The sequence below is a fragment of the Myotis davidii genome, unplaced genomic scaffold (assembly GCF_000327345.1).
Source record: "Myotis davidii unplaced genomic scaffold, ASM32734v1 scaffold1416, whole genome shotgun sequence".
NCBI lineage: Eukaryota > Metazoa > Chordata > Mammalia > Chiroptera > Vespertilionidae > Myotis > Myotis davidii.
In genome coordinates this window covers 942,754-953,329 of record NW_006287806.1, presented here as the reverse complement: position 1 = coordinate 953,329, position 10,576 = coordinate 942,754, and the positions used below count along the sequence as shown (strand labels likewise).

The window sequence follows — 10,576 nt, the reverse complement described above, 5'->3', positions numbered from 1 at the left end:
GTCTTGCAAACTCAGAGATCTAAAGTAACCACAAAAGATGGTCTGAAATTAAATATTTAACTACAAACAGGTTATAGTAGGTAGGCATGTCCTAGGCCAGTATTTTCCCTAACAAAGATCAACTTAGACCTTTACTGAGCCCATTTGTCTTTTTGCCTCTAAGACAGTGGTTCTCAACCTTCCTAATGCTGCGACCCTTTAATACAGTTCCTCATGTTGTGGTGACCCCCAACCATAAAATTATTTTCGTTGCTATGTCATAACTGTAATGTTGCTACTGTTATGAATCGTAATGTAAATATCTGATATGCAGGATGTATTTAGGCGACCCCCGTGAAAGGGTCGTTCGACCCCCAAAGAAGTCGCGACCCACAGGTTGAGAACCGCTGCTCTAAGATAACATATCTGCGAAATGTCTGGGTAATTTGTAACTTCCCCTTTTTCTGGACCCCTCTGGGCACAACAAATGGCACCCAGACATTCCCTCATTGTTATTTTATCAAGTTAATTGTTAACTGTTAACTGTGTTAAACTATCCTGTATCCATCTGTGTAAAAAGAAGCACATGTCCATCATTTCACTTTTTACCCTATCCCAGAGGTTTCCCCACTTTGCTTTATCCCACCTCCTTAATCTATCACCAATGGATTTCATGTAACCCACCTAAGTCCCTTTCCTTTGATTGCAATGTATAAATACAGATGTAACCCTCCATTCTCCGGAGCATTATCTCAATTCATTGAGGTTCTGCTTCCCAGCATATGTCCACAGTTTGGTTCAAATAAACTAAAAAATTCTTTACAGGTTTCATTGGTTTTTTACGTTAACAATTGCTACATGCTGAAAAGATCACAGGGAGGAATGAAGTCTGAGAAAAAAAGCCTACATATTTGTGAATAGGAAACCAGTTTGAAAGAGTAGCATCCATAGAGAATAATGCAGGTGTAGAAGTGGGTAGAGACCACACTTATAAAAATGTATTCCTTGATGGAAGGATGGAGTAGAGTGATGGGTAGAAGAAGTAGCAAGTTCAAGCAAAGGTCTTTTCAGACTAGTGAAGACCTGTGGGGGTTTGCACTTGAGTGTGGGGTAGGAGAAGTGGAGGGGTGGTAGGAAAGGGGAAAGGAGAATCTGAAAATGTTTGAAAAATGCTTGAAATACCAGGCGATGACCTAAAGGCCAAGAACCTGGAGCATATTGAATGAGATGTGGCCAAGATCACAAGTGCTAGTGTTCCATTTCCTCTGAGGCTGGAGAGAAGGGCGAGAGAGCAGACAGAGCAACAGAGAAACTTTGAAGTGGCAGAAATTTAGGAAGTCCTTGGCGTTGACATTGACTTTTCAATCCATCAAAATTTAGAACACACACTGAAGTAATTCAGAGTGAGGCAAAATTAGGTCTACTAGCACATTTGTGAGTACTCAAAACAGAGTTTATTCTTGTATTATTTATTAATTATTGTATTACTCTCCATATGAACGGCTGTAAATTTACTTTTGTCCCACCCTGTAAGTAGATTCAATAAAATAAAGCCTCTTTAAGAGAAGAAACCTTGGGTTACCTTGTTTGTTTTTAACATTCCCATTAGTATCAAATGGCATCTGATACATGGGAGGTGCTCAGTTAACATAGGCTGGTTGTTTGATAGCTCTATTCTAAAGGCATTTGCAATTGAGAACAACCGAGTAACAATACATGGTAATTTCCAAAAGAGTGATACTGCTAATAAATGCTGTGGGACTTAAAAGGGAGTGTGCCTGTAGATTAATGCTTCATAGAAGAGCTGACTCGTTATCTGGGCCTTAATGCTTGTCTAGGATTTAAGTGCAGATTTTGCAATAAACTAAAGCTGGGCATCTTCTATATCAGGGGTTGGATAGTGACCTCATGATGGATTGGAAACATCTGACCAATGTAGGAAATATGGTAGAAAATTCGCAGAAGGCTATTCAAGAATGTGTTGAGATTTGGAAACAGAAGGATCAAAGTAAGAAAGGGACTCGAACTTGTGTCAGAAGACTGGTGAGAGGGCGAGGGCTACACCCTCCATCTTACCCCAGATCCTCCATATTTAGGCAGCAGCCATTAGCCACATGCTCGGCAAGGAGCTTCTTCCCGGAAGCCCAAGCCTCTGCTCTTTAAACTAACCAATGACGATCAAGGGAAGTGTGTGCCATAGACACAACCACATCCTGTGTAACAAGAACCCGACTTGCACCTGGCCAATTGGCAGGGCCCACAGTCCGCTCGCCTCCCCCTATAAAACCCCTCTTCCCACAGAGCCAGCTCTCTCTCTGCCGCTTGCCCCTGCGTCTGCGAGTGTGGGGGGAGCATCGGACTCGGCGCCCCCTGGTGGTCTTTTGGGGATCCTGAAATCTGGGCTTAACAACTGGAAGTTTAGGAGTCTTTTGTTTTGGCCCACATCCTCCCAAATTAAAAGTGAAATTAGGAGTTTCGGGCTAATTTGGCATGAAAACCAGGAAATTCCATTCTGTAATCATTTCCAGATTCATTTTTCTAAGGTAAAGAAATAATTATGTTACTCCCTTGCTCAAAAATATTCAATGGTTCCCTAGTGCCTACACAATTAATATATGGACTCAGAGGCCTAGCACTAAAGGGAACTCACAGTAGGGTTCCAAACATTTCCAGGCTTGTTTCCAATTTTATCACGTACATACCACATACTCTTGCCAATTTGACGAGGAACTGTTTTTTGATCATGCTTTTTGCTTCCTAACCTCCATTCCTCTGCTCACGGTATTAACTCCACCTCAGATCTATGTCAAAACCTTACCCCCTCTTTGCAGACCTCATTTAAATGCCAGCACTTCCTCCATAAAGTCTTTCCCGCTCCTTTCCACAAGGGGGATTTTCTGTCTTCTATTAATTTCCATAGTACTTAGGGACTCACACAAATTTATAATGTACCTTCCATTGTAGTTATTTATAAGGCCACCTAATTCCCAATCTCATCTTCAAATTCCCACTAAATTTCAAATTACTTGCTGACAGATCCGGATACTGCTTATCTCTTATCCCCTTCAGAACCCAACATAAACAGTTCTTGACATGGACTGATGCAGAATGAGAACTAAGTGGGTTGGTGCAGCTAGGGAGGCATCTGTGGAAGGTGTTGCCAATAAGAGACACCTCGGCCTCTGTCCTGGTCTCTGTGAAACAGGGATCTTTAATGTTAATGACAAAACAAATTAGAATTGGAAATGATACCTTCATTAGAATTGGTTCGCTCAGTGTTCTGCCTTGGGGAGATTGAATGTTAATTTTTTACACATGCTAGTCATTCTCGTTATGATTATTTCTACCCAGTGCAGCAATTTCCTACTGTGGCACCAATAGATCTTATGATCATTTTTGACTTATAAGTGTACTGCGTAAAACAGCATAGTACTTGCCATCTGATATACAGAGGCAGCATAATAAAGTATAAGGAGGGAACGTTGTGAATTCCAGCAGACTATCTTTGCATCCTTGCTGTCCTGCTTAATAGCTATATGTAATGTTGTTGCCTGCCCAATATCTCTTCCCTCTTTTGGTAATTTTGGACTGATTTTCCTTTTTGGGAATTATTTATTTTCTGTTATTAATTTCTTCCTTGTTACTAGTATTATAAATTACTAATTTCCCATGATTGATCATGGAGCTGGAGGTGTGGCACCGAGGTCTGGCCCATCAGCACATTCCATATCTCTGGCTGAAGCCAGGCTGATGAGCTTCAACTGGGAAAATGAATGCGCTCTGTTGAGAGGATGGGGTATAAGACTGAAGCTGCTGGCTGTCATCTCTCTACAACCAGGATTAAGCCTCTCTGAGAACAAAGAGAATGTAGAGAAGAGCAGATCTGAGTGACCACGACAGAGAGAATGATGACATCATTCCACCTGTGAATCTAGTCAGAAGTGAAGGAGGTCACCCCTTCCTACTCCATCCCCTACCCCTGCAGACTTTTAGTTATATGAGCCAATGAACAACTTGTTTATTCCTTAAGTCAATTTGAACGGAGTTTATTTTGCTTGTAATCAAATAACACTAAACAGATATACGACATGACTCCGGACAAGTCAGTCACAGTTTCTTTGAGGCTCAGATCATCTATAAAAGGGGGAGACTCCCCTCTTATTTTTCACGCAGTAAATATTAGGAGGCTCACATATATATGAAATGTAAGTGAGAGCTTTTTGACAACTATAAATGTTTGTTAAAAAATGATAGGCATTAGTGTCTTTCATTCAAGCAGAAAAACAACACAGCCCCATATTGTTTGCTATGATTGGGTTTTCTTTAAAAACAAAGAAACATTATTCAGTCAACCAATATAGACACTGGAAAAGCAAAAGACTGTGCCCAAACCATTACATTATAGTTAAATATCTCACCATAGGATGTCTCTTTGATGACTAAAATCACAGATTTTTTTTAAAGCAAAGAACATGAAAACCTGCTTATTATCCCACCTAGAATATGCAAGAGCTAACATTTAATTTCAAGGTTGGTTCTTAAAAGCTGGCAGAAAAGTTTTGAAATAAAATTTTGTTGCTGTCTCATATCCTCCACATATTCAACTTTTCATTCTCAGCATAGGTTGTAAATATGCTGCTAGAGCAAAACATTTAAGAAATGGCAAAATTCAACCTTGGAACATCGCATTAGTCATTCAAAGGAGATGTTTTTGCAAATTGGTTCAAATACTATCTCTCCCACCTTTTTTCTCCCACCTTTTTTCTCCCACCTCTTTCCTAATATATCATATTACATTCGATGAACCAGACACTTAAATACTAATCTGTGTGATCTGAAAATGCTAACGCAACTGCAAAAGAAGGCTGATTTCTATTCTGGCACCTTCAGGACCTAGACTCGGCTGCATTGCTTGCATATGCCTCAGTTATAGGGAGAAGTGTGCCTGTGAGTGTGGGTATGTAGGTGTGGGATGGGTGCAGAACCTGTTAATCTACCCAAATGTACCTTCGTCTAAGGAGGCGAACTATCATCTTACTTTTGGGCTTAGAAATCTATCCTGAAGTTTTTGAACCCAGGGACTGAATTTAATTTTCACTTGTTTTGTGGTAAAGGACTGACATAAGGATGTAAATGGTGCTTGCAAAATTCTATTTTAAGACCAAGAGATAAGCTAGCACAGCAGAATAATATTTAGAAAGTAAGCATGGGGAGTTTAAACAATCGTTTTCTTTATGTCAGAAAGATGATGGTCTTGCTCTTATTTTTTTTCTATCACTTCTCACTGGCCAGAAATGCTAAGAAATGCAGTATCTTCGAGGGGAAAATTGGTCTGTGTGCCACAGTACTCTATGCAAATGAACCCTGTAATGGAAAAACCATCACTCATACGTCTATGAATATAGTTTCTTATATTCCGTCTAGATCCCGATGTACCACATCCTTTTTTTTTCTTGACAACTGAGGAGTATACCTTAGCGAGTCAAGAAAAAAAAATTCTTAAGGTGCTTTTTTCTTAATACAACAGTAAGGAAAGTAAATATATTAACTCAGCATTCACAAGGATATATGCTTTCTGCCTAAGTAATTTGATGAAATCCTGGAACATTTCATTCTTTCCAAATGAACCCACCAATGAGTAGAAGAAGGTCCTGACATATTCCTCATTACTAGAATATCAGATATAATAGTGTGTGTTTGGGGGCCCCTGTTCAGATGGGGGCTGAAACGTATCTTTCCACATGGGCCATGCAGGTGTAGCATTTAAAAGCAGTTTCAATAAACAGATAAATATCTGAATGCTGAATGCAGCTGTTTTTCTTACTGCTTCATATCCAATCACCTTCTACTTCTATTTTACAAAAGAGGTAGACTGATGTTAATGATGACGAAGCTGAGAATCAGAAAGCTTAAATGACTTATCATTCCAGAGCCAGGAGGCTGTGTCCGTCTTTGACACAGACGATAGGGTGGTGAAGGCCTGGGACGGGGGAGCAGAGGCGGGCTAGAAGAGGTCAACGGGGGAAAAAGGGAGACATATGTAATATCTTCAACAATAAAGCTTTAAAAAAATAAAAGCAGATCTGAACAAATCAGACCAGTCTGTTTGACATTTAAATCGGTGTTCTTAACCACAGCACCAGCCTAACTCACACACATAAAGTGCCTTAAAATCTCAGCACAGTGCCGGTTTCTACAAGATACCAACTTGTACTCTTAGAAGTGCTCACCCCCGGTTCCTACCCCCTCACCACTTACCTATTAATAGTTCAACGTCTTCAGCCCATTCTCTACCTCCCGCCACAAACAGCAATGACATTTTTTTAGCGACCATCAAAGTATAATGAATGTCCTCCTTTGAAAAACATGAAAACTAGGTCTGAGAGAAGGAAGAGATGACTTGTTGAAGGTCAGATAACCAATCAGAAACGGTACAAACACCAGCGCCACTATGCTCCTTCAGTCCAGCGCTGTCTCCAACGGGAAACAAAATGTAGCACAGCCAGTTCCCATTCATGATGGGAGATGTATATCCCCCCGCCCCCCGTCAATTGAATACATGAGGGATAAAAAGCGCTCAGCATTGTAAACACGATATTAATCTCCAAGGCATCGAACAATCGTATCCAAAACAGAACGCTGGCGCCTGCCCCTGAATGCGGCCCTTCCCTTCTCTTCCCCATCTTGGAAAGCAGTTTTCCCTCTTTGGCCTCAGAGAAGAATAGGGCTAGATTGGGGTTACCAGAACCTAGGCGCGTGGAGCCGGGTCCACATAGAGCCGGATCCGGATTCTCGGGAGAGGGCGCGGGCCAGCTGCTGCTGCTGCTGCTGCTGCGGCCTCTTGGGGACACAGCCGGGCTGGATCTGGACACCGGAACCCATGCCTCGCCCTGGGGAAGAGCCAGCGCTGGGATGGTTTGCATACGGGCCTAGGAAGGAAGCAGGAAGGAACACAGTCTCCCGGGTCTCCCTGCTCCAGCCTCGCCATTCCGGAGCGCCCCTAGCCATGAAGCCTAAGGGAACCTTCTGCAAAGGAATCCGCTGGAAAAATAATTTGCAGAGTCGCAGCCTTGGGCCTTAAGGCATCACCACGAAGTAGAACGTAAAGGTGAATGCAACAGACAAGGACTAAATATCTGCACCTTAAAAACTGGCAAACAGGATCTTACTGAAAAGACGGTTTTTTTTCCCTCTCCTGCGCCTCCCCCGCAGTTGATGTATTGGTAACCAGCCTGGAAACTTAATTGTGGGAGGAACCATTATTTCCATGGGAGGTGTGTGCTACCTTTTACTTTTTCTTTTTAAAATTTAAGTCTAGTGGGTGGTAGCTTATCTTTTAAATCCCCTTTCGTGAACCTCGGAAGCTATCCTTATGCCTCCGGACTTCTGCTTCCACCACCCTACTGAGGAGGCTCACAGTGATGGCGAACCTTTTGAGCTCGGCGTGTCAGCATTTTGAAAAACCCTAAGTTAACTCTGGTGCCGTGTCACATACAGACATTTTTTGATATTTGCAACCATAGTAAAACAAAAACGTATATTTTTTATATTTATTTTACATATTTAAATGCCATTTAACAAAGAAAAATCAACCAAAAAAAATGAGTTCGCGTGTCACCTCTGACACGCATGTCATAGGTTCACCATCACTGTGTCCAGGATCATTTCATAACCCTCTGTTTGCTAAAAACTCAGTGTCTCCTTTTGCATATGCATTCTAATTTTCTTGGGCATGTAGTAATGGCACCAATTTTCTTCTTAAAATTTCTCTCTCTCTTCTCTCTCTCTCTCTCTCTCTCTCTCTCTCTCTCTCTCTCTCTCTCTCTCCTCTGTCTTTTAGTACATAGTGCTGTTTTCTCAGCTTTCCTTGCTCCTGTCTCCCACCCCCCCATCAAAGGCTTGATGTTCCTCGGAGTTCTGGCCTAGATTCCTTTCTGTTGTCACCTTTCTTGGGTGATCTCATCCCGTTCTACACTTTAGCTACAACCTTATATGTTTCTGGCTCTTGATCTGTATTGGTGCCCAGATTTCTTTCGTGAAATCTGATTGCACGTGTCTCTTTACTGAACAGCTCTGCTTGAATGACCCATCTCAAACCTAAAGTTGCCGGGGTTGACCAGCAGCCCCTGAACGACGGATGAACACATCACTCAGACACAGTTTGTGCGAGAGGGTCAGGGCCTCCAGGGGTTAAGCATAAGGATTCCAGTAAACACCCGGGGGTCTGCACATGCACATATTTGTGCGAAAGGTCAAGGAATAATTAGGGGCGCCGCCTTAGACACTCCCCTAAGTCTCCCCTAAACCGGAATTCCCATAAACACAGACTTCCCTTTTATCAGAATGTCCTCCTTATAACTTTCCAACCAAGTCTCTTGTGCTCCCCAACATAAAATGTCCCAAACAAAGCTCATTATCTTTTATGCAGGAAACCTATTGTGCTGGCTGCATTCTCTTTCTTTGATTAATAATATCAATATCTATTAAATCACCCACGCTAGAAAACTCGGAGTCATTTTTTTGACTAATTTATCTCTCCCTTAGCTCCTGAATCCAATCAGTCATCGAGTCTTACTGATTATCCTGTCGCTTAAATATCACTTGATTCTGTCTCAGCCTTTTCATTTCTACTGGTACTGCTTAGCTCAGGCCCTCACTTCTCAGGCATTGACACAATAACCTTCTAACGGGAATTCCCGCTTCCAGTTTCTCTCCTCTCCCAGACGTCCTCCTTATTATCACCAAGATTAGCTTTCTGAAAAACGAATCTGGTCATGCTGCTCTCCTTCTTTTAAAAAAGCCACACGCAACAACAAAAAGAATAACTCCAATGTCTTTGCACTTCCTAGAGAGTAAATTATAAAGTCCCTCCCTCTTTCTCCATCTGCCGGAACTCCCAGTAATCCTGTTTGAAATAGCTCAACTAAGCTAATTGTGTGCAGTCTTCCTTGACTAATCCAGAAAAAAATTATTTTCTTTCCAGTATTTCCTCATCACCTTGCATTTACTTGTATGAGTATTCATCCCTTTGGGTTGCAATTTTTTTTTTTACATGTCTGTCTCCCACACTAGACCTATGGCTTCTCCAAAGGGCAAGGGCCTTGTTTAAATCATCTTTGTATTTATAGCACCTGCCATAATGCCTGGAACATTCTAGAAACTTAGAAAGCACTGATTGATTACATGAATGAATAAAGGACTTCATTCATATGTACATGGGGAGACTCTGGGAAGAAGTTGTAAGCTCATCCAAATTCTCTCTTCCAGTCAAGAAAGCACATTGGAATGCAAGTGAGTGAGAATAACTACAAATTGGCCCGATAAATAAACCACTTACAGACTTTTGTTTTTAAAAATATTATTAAAAACATATTACTTGCAGCATATCTGAAAATCGATCAGTGTCACAATGATGTGTCATAACCCCATGGCAGAGAATGACTCTAACAAACCAGGGAAGTGTTCTCCCTCTTTGTTTCTCTGAAAATGTAGATCCAGTGCTTTTTATGTTTGGAATTAAGCCTTACATGTTCCTTTTAAAGTCACCGACACCTCCCCTCCCTTTAGTGTTTTTCGAATACACCCACCTTGAAACCTTTGATGATGGACTCATTTTTATAATGTAGTACATATATTATTGCCCTTTCTCATAAATGCAACACTCCAGGTCATCACTAAAGTATACTGCAAGGGTGTTTGTATTATTTTATTTCTTGTGATACTTGTTCTATGTGTTCTATGTGTAAATAGCATTTTTGCACTTCTAGGGTTGTCATTGCGGGTCCCTCAGATCATCATGTAATTTTTCAAAGAAATGATGAAAACAGCAAATTGTTTTTTTAAGAGGATTTGGGGAAAGGGTTTATAAAGTTTTATCTGTACTTAGAGGCCCTAATGGATCTTCTGACTCTAAATTCTGTAATTTTTTTATGATTACATTCTTGCTCTGGGCTAAAGGAAAAGGATCATTTCCTTTTCTGTAGGAAGAAACTGAGTCCCCTGAAAATGGCATAGAGAGTGCACAATCTGATTACTTATTTTTTTTAATCCTCACCTGAGGATATCCTTATTGATTTTAGACAGGGGGGAGAAAGAAAGAGAGAGAGAGAGAGAAGAGAGAGAGAGCGAGAGATCGCGCACAATTGATTGCCTTCTGTAGGTGCCCCACCGGGGATAGAACCCGCAACCTAAGTATGTGCCCTGACAGGAAATTGAACCAGTGACCTTTCAGTGCACGGGATGAAGCTCCAACCAACTGAGCCACCTGGCCAGGGCAAAGTCTGATTACTTTCACCTGCTCTTCTAGAAAGTGAGAGTATGACAGTATAACTTCCCATAACTGCTCCTTTTGCAGTATTAGCAAATAATGTGAATTTTAAAACTTTGTATTCTCTCTAAAGGATGTTCACGCAGCAGATTTTGCGCCTTGAATACTGTACTCTTTGTGGGAAGTGCCTCCTTTCTTGAGGACAAGCCTAGTTTTCCCATGCCAGTTTATGTGTGTGCGAGAGGATTTGACACATGCAAACCGTTTGTGGATTTTTCTGATATTATTCAGAAAGCTCTTAGAAAACTTGCCTTCTTTTTTTAAGGGAAA

At 41.3% G+C, this 10,576-nt stretch overlaps 1 long non-coding RNA gene across 1 annotated transcript in view; it reads left to right on the top strand.

The window, feature by feature from the left end:
• Positions 1 to 988: 988 nt before the first annotated feature.
• Positions 989 to 10,576, top strand: part of LOC107182431 — a 10,529-nt gene continuing 941 nt past the window's right edge. The window contains exons 1-2 of the long non-coding RNA XR_001513147.1: positions 989 to 1,021; positions 9,671 to 9,673. This is a non-coding gene — a long non-coding RNA (uncharacterized LOC107182431). The remainder of the gene's footprint in view (positions 1,022 to 9,670; positions 9,674 to 10,576) is intronic.